Below are 6191 nucleotides of genomic sequence, written 5' to 3'. Positions count from 1 at the left end.
AGGTAGTGAGATCAAGTTGGCAAAAGCAGCATGAACGGTGGCAACCAAGTAACACACACTGGAGGGACTCTGCAGAAATCAACACAGGGGAGAGACTGAGGGATACTCCACTGTTCACAGGAGTGGCATCATGAAGATAAGTAGACACAGGGTCGCTAGGTTTATAAACGCTGTAGCTTTTGGCTTACCACTGCAGTAGCTGGCTTGGGGCTTTGCTTTAGCCCTGTCACAGTCACGGTCAGCTTTGGACTTTGTTTTAACCTGGCCACAGGTGCCCTCTGGGGTGCTCCACATCACTTCAGGCAACCCCACCCACCCTCTGAGGTGCTCCACGCTGCCAGGGGCCACTCTGCTGCAGCTTCCCATGTGCTCAACCTGCACAGCACCCCCCTGGGAGTCCATTACCATCCAACCAGCATCCCTTGAGAGATCCATCCAATTTGCCCTCCAAGTAACAGAATCACAGTTGGCTAGGGAGAGAGTGAAACTTCAGTGGGATAAAGCAGTAGCCTAACTCCCCAGCACGGTTAGCTACAGGCAGTCCACAACAGCGTTCCTACATGCCTCCCAAAGAGAGAGCCCAGTGCTCTTTAACTCTCTGGAAAATGGCACAGAGCTCCTACTTAAAGACATGCAGATAGCAACCAGCCCCAACAACATAAACGAAAAAACAGGAGAAACAAAATGCAATATTGGAAGAAGTCCTGAACCTAATGATGTGCATAGATGAAGCAGACATTGATCTTTCACAGAAAGACATCTTCACAATGCTTCTTGGAGACATATATGGAATGAGCAAAGCAATACAGAAAAGGTGAAATGATAGAGAAGATAAAGAAAGGCCATGCACCAAAGGGAAATACAAGAGTTAGAGATGAGGTAACAAAAGCAAATAACAAGTTAACAGACTTCAACAACAGACTAAAATAAGAGGAGAATCATATCAATGACCTTGATAACCAGGCAGACTTCAACAAACAGGAAAGAAAGTGAAACAAGATAATCATAGAAGCTGAAGAAAACCTGAGAACAAAGTCTGATGTTATGAATAGGAACAACATTCGAATAATTGGGTTACCAGGACAAGACACAGTGAGGAGTTCAACTGCAAAAGTAGTGAGGGGATTCCTGGAAGAAAACTTCCCCAGCTTAATGAATGAGATTCAGGCAACCATTCAGGAAGCAGAGAGGATACCAGTTAGACTGAATCCCAGGAAGAATTCTCCAAGGCACATAATAGTTAAAATCTCCAACTTTGAGGAAAAGGAGAAAATCCTAAAAGCAACTAGGCAGAAAGAGGCAGTCACTTTTAAAGGTACTCATGAGAATATTCTCAGACCTATCCGCAGACACAGTGAAGAAGAGGAGAGAATGGAGTAGCATCTTCCGAAAATTGAAAGAGAACAATGCCAATCCAAAAAGCTTCTACACTACCAAACTACATATCAAGATAGATGGAGAATTAAGAGTCTTCCTGGACTAACAAAAACTCAAAGAATATGTTAAAAGAAACCCAGCTCTTCAACAAATTCTTACTGACCCACTGTGGACAGAACAACATGCAGTGAGCACAAATATAAGACCATCACATACAGAAAATCCACCCCCAGAGGTCAACACATTGAAAACAACCCCCAAGATACCATTAGCTCAACTATTAAAAGAAGACAAGAATGAACCCCACCACACAAACACAAAACACACTAACAAGAAAGGAGGTAGGTAAACACCCAATAACAAAAGGTAAGAGATGACTTCACAGAGTCCACAGATGAATGTAACTCTGAATGTCAATGGTCTGAACTCACTCATTAAAAGACAGAGATAGCAGACTCACTTAGAAAACATAACCCACCCATCGATTGTCTACAAGAGACACATCTCAAGCATTGCAGACAAAAATAGGCTGAGAATTAAAGGTTGACACAAAAAAATATACCAAGCAAACAGCAATAAAAAAACAGGTGTAGCAATCCTAATCTCTGAAAATATTAGTCTCAAGGTACAAGCCATAACAAGAAATAAGGAGGGGCACTATATAATGCTCAAGGGATCAGTAGACCAAGAAGCAATTAACATAATAAATATATATGTACCCAACAAGAGACTTGCAAAATTCGTCACTGTTCAAAAGATGAAAAAAGAAATCACAGGCTCAACAATCATAGTAGGTGATTTTAATACATCGCTGTCCTAGAAAGAAAGATCACAGGGAAAGAAGATCACATGGAGGTTACAGAGCTAAACTGTCTAATTAAGTTACTTAACCTTATAGACGTTTTTAGAGATCTCCACCCTAATGCGAATAAAATCACATTCCTTTCAAGTTCACATGGCACATACTCGGAGATAGGCTCCCATGCTGGGACACAAGTCCGGCCTGAGTAAATTCAAGCATATAGAGATCACTCAGGCATCCTTCTTAGACCACTATGCCATAAGGCTGAAAATCAACAACAGGACAGTTTAGAAAACAAAAGCAAACAAGTAGAGGATGATTAACACCCTACTGCAAAATAGTGTGTACTTGCTAAGATCAGAGACTAAATTGGGAAGTTTTTAGAAACCACCGAGAATGAGAATACAACATACCAAAATTTAGGGGGACACAGCAAAAGCAGTTATCAGATAGCAATATCAATTATCAGTCAAATAGCTTGATAGCAATAAATGCACACACGAAAAAGAAAGATTGATGATTAAAATGCTTTCACAAAACCTCCATCAATTAGAGCAAAGTCAACAGAATAATCCTAGTAATAGCAAAGGAAAAGAAATAATAAGCATCAGGGTAGAGATAAATTAGTGAGGATACAAGAAAACACACAGTTCATTGAGGAGGCGGACAAAAAAACCTGAACAGAAGTGTCACAAAGGCAGAAATCCAAATGACCAATAAACATGAGAAAATGTTCCAAATCATTAGCTATAAGGGAAATGCAAATTAAAACAACTATGAGATGCCACCTAACACCCTCAAAGTTAGCCCAATTCAAAAAATCCGAAAGCTACAAGTGCTGGAGGAGGTATGGTGAGATAAGAACTCCCATCCACTGCTGGTGGTTCTGTAGGCATATGCACCCACTATGGAAATCTATACCTAAAACAAAAGGAAATTGAGCTACCATATGACCCAGCAATCATCCTAATGGTCATATACCCAGAAAGAGTTAAAAAACAAACCACAACCACACATCTGCTCTCTAATGTTCATTGTGACGCAGTTCACAATCACAAAGAATTGGAAACAACCTAAATTTCCAACAATTGATGGGTGGATTAAAAATCTTGTAGATCCATATGATGGAGTACTATGCATCCCTAAAAAGTAGGGAAGAACTCATGAAGCACCTTGTCTCATGGGAAGAGTTGGAGGAAATTATGCTAAGCAAATTTAGCCAAGCACAACATGTTCTAAAGTAATCTCAACAAGCACAATGGGCACAGAGACTAAGCTACTTAATGCAAAATTCCTGTGTTGAAGCCCAGGCACTCTGGCGTGGGTCAGACCCAACCCTGGGATACACATGGCATCCAACGAAAAAGGAGGGGAAAAAAGAAAAGAAAAAGACAAGGATGGTGGGGGAACAGGGCACTAATTCACTCATAGGGAGGGTATTGTTTATGTCTCCACAGGAAAGGATAAAGGGTCCAGACCTCACCTCAGTACACCAAGCCTTCAGGGCAACATACTGGCATGGAACAATGAACTAACAGAGAACTGTGGGGTTGGCCCCAATCTAAGCTACTTTGAACCCCTCCCTCGAAGAATGCACTACAGATGACAGCACTGAAGATATAGCTTGGGGAGAGTGGCAGGTCTGTCCAGACCACATGGGAGCAAACTACGAGGGAAAGATATAGATACATAGATAGATGATAGATAGATAGATAGATAGATAGATAGATAGATAGATAGATAGATAGATAGGACCTCATGATGGCCCATTAAGCCCTGAGATCAACATTCCTGCTTGGAGCAGCCAATGCACAGAAAGGACTATAGGGCCAGCCCCACCACAAGACACGACATCCCCTCACTGGCCTACAGTGTTATGGGGGACAGCACTGGAGACACAGTGTGGAAAGTGTGCCCTATCAGAGACTCACACACACGCGTGCGCTCGCACACCCACACCAGGGTGAAACATAAAGGGAGCACAACAGAGCAGCAAGGTGAGCACAGTAATGAAGTCCCCAAGGAATCCTGCAAATAGTCTTCTGACTCAGTGGGCAGTCCTTGGCACCTCATCAGACCTGATTGGAAAACATTCATAAAGGTCAGCAGACAGACCTGGAACTATTTATAGACTTTCTTTCTTTTTTACTGTATGTCTACCTATATTAGATCAACGGTTGACAGTTCTTGGGGGACATGGGAGAGGAAAAGTCAGCGTAAATGGAGTGGGGAGCCAACAAACTCAGAGACAAGGGGACAAAAAAGATCTAAAATTGATGGAGAGGAGAGTGTAGAATCCCTGGTGGGGGTTCATTAAGTGCAATGTATCCTAGAAGAATTACTGAGAGCTGAATGAAGGGGGAACATGATAGTAGGACAGGAGGCAAGTAAAAGGAACTAGAGGAAAGAACTAGGAGGCAAAAAACTATAGAAGTATAAATATAGGCATGTATATGTGTAGATATATTAATTTGTAATGATAGGGATATGGGTCGATGTACATATATTTATATGTTACGTATGAAGGTAGCAGACAACCTTTGGGCTTCTACTCAAATCCTCCCTCAACACAAGAATACGTTGTTCTAATAACCTGGAATTCTGTGATACTCACCTTCTTGACACGATTGCTGAAAACAAAATGGTGCGTAAACAAATGTGAAGAAAGCTGATGGTCCCCAGCTATTAAAAAAAAAAAAGCGTCTTTGGGCTTAAAGACTTGAAGTTAAACAAGCAGTCATCTAGCAGGGAAGCAACTAAGCCCACGTGGAAGAGGCACACCAGCCTCTGTGATCAGGAGGTGTCAAAGGGATGAGGTATCATTTATCAGAAGATCCAAAACAAGTATATTGCTGTGAATGAGAGAGGCTGGAGTGGAGACCTAAAGCCCATCAGTAGACAATTAGGAATCCCCTTGCAGAAAGGTCACACAGAAGAGATGAAGCAGCCAGGGTACAATACAGCACCAATGAAACACATAACATTCCTCTAGTTCTTGAATGCTTCTTTTTTTTTTTTGATATTTTATTAGGGACTCCTACAACTCTTATCACAATTCATACATATACATACAACAATTGTATAAAGCACATCTGTACATTCTTTGCCCTAATCATTTTCAAAGCATTTACTCTTATGATCATTAGTGTGCTTGACGACGTGATTGCCACAACTAGGGGGCTCACTTCAAGCACTACGTTCTAGCGCTATATTAGACAGTAGGAGCTCTGGTGGCTCAGCAGTAACTGGTTGGGCTGCGATACTCAAGGTCAGTAGTTTGAAACCATCAGCCCACTCTGAGTTAGAAAAGCAGATTTTCTACCCCCATAAAGAGTTATAGTCTTGGAAACCCACAGGGGCACTTCTACCCTGCCCTATAGGGTCACTGTGAGATTCGATTCAATGGCAGTGCGCTTGGAGTGACATATTGGACAGTATTTTGTTGTGATCCCTAGGACTCATTAGCTAATTGTCAGAAGTAGACGGTAAAGCTTTTCTTCCTCAGCTATCTTCATCTGCACGTACTTCTGACCTGTCCACCCTCAGCAACCTGCTTATACTTGAAATGGCAGTGGCCTAGTTTTCAACACGATAGCAACAAGCAACCCACCAGAGTACTGACATACCAAAGGTGGAATAAAAATAGGGGACTAACTCCTCATGTGCCTATAAAATCACCCCTTAAATAAAAAAAGACCACATACATGTGTGTAAAATCATCACTGAAGGTTGTTCATGGAACCAGGTAACATGGCATAAGCCTAAAGAAATTGCAACTCACCTGTCAGTTTCCCCTGAAATACATGTGGCTGTTCGCTTGTGCGCTTCATGTCTTGGCAGAATCAATCCCTAAAACGAGAGAGAGAGAGAGAGAGAGAGAGAGAGATAGGCATCCCTGTCTGCGTATGAAATATTAATGAACTTTTTAGTTGTAAGGTGGGTAAATTGTGAGTAATACCCATTTAAACAACAGTTCATCAAGTGCACACTTGAAGCCAGGCACAGGCCAGCC

This window comes from Tenrec ecaudatus, chromosome 10, assembly GCF_050624435.1.
Source record: "Tenrec ecaudatus isolate mTenEca1 chromosome 10, mTenEca1.hap1, whole genome shotgun sequence".
NCBI classification, from domain to species: Eukaryota; Metazoa; Chordata; class Mammalia; order Afrosoricida; family Tenrecidae; genus Tenrec; species Tenrec ecaudatus.
The sequence above is the reverse complement of the archived record's forward strand: the minus strand, read 5'-3'. Positions refer to the sequence as shown.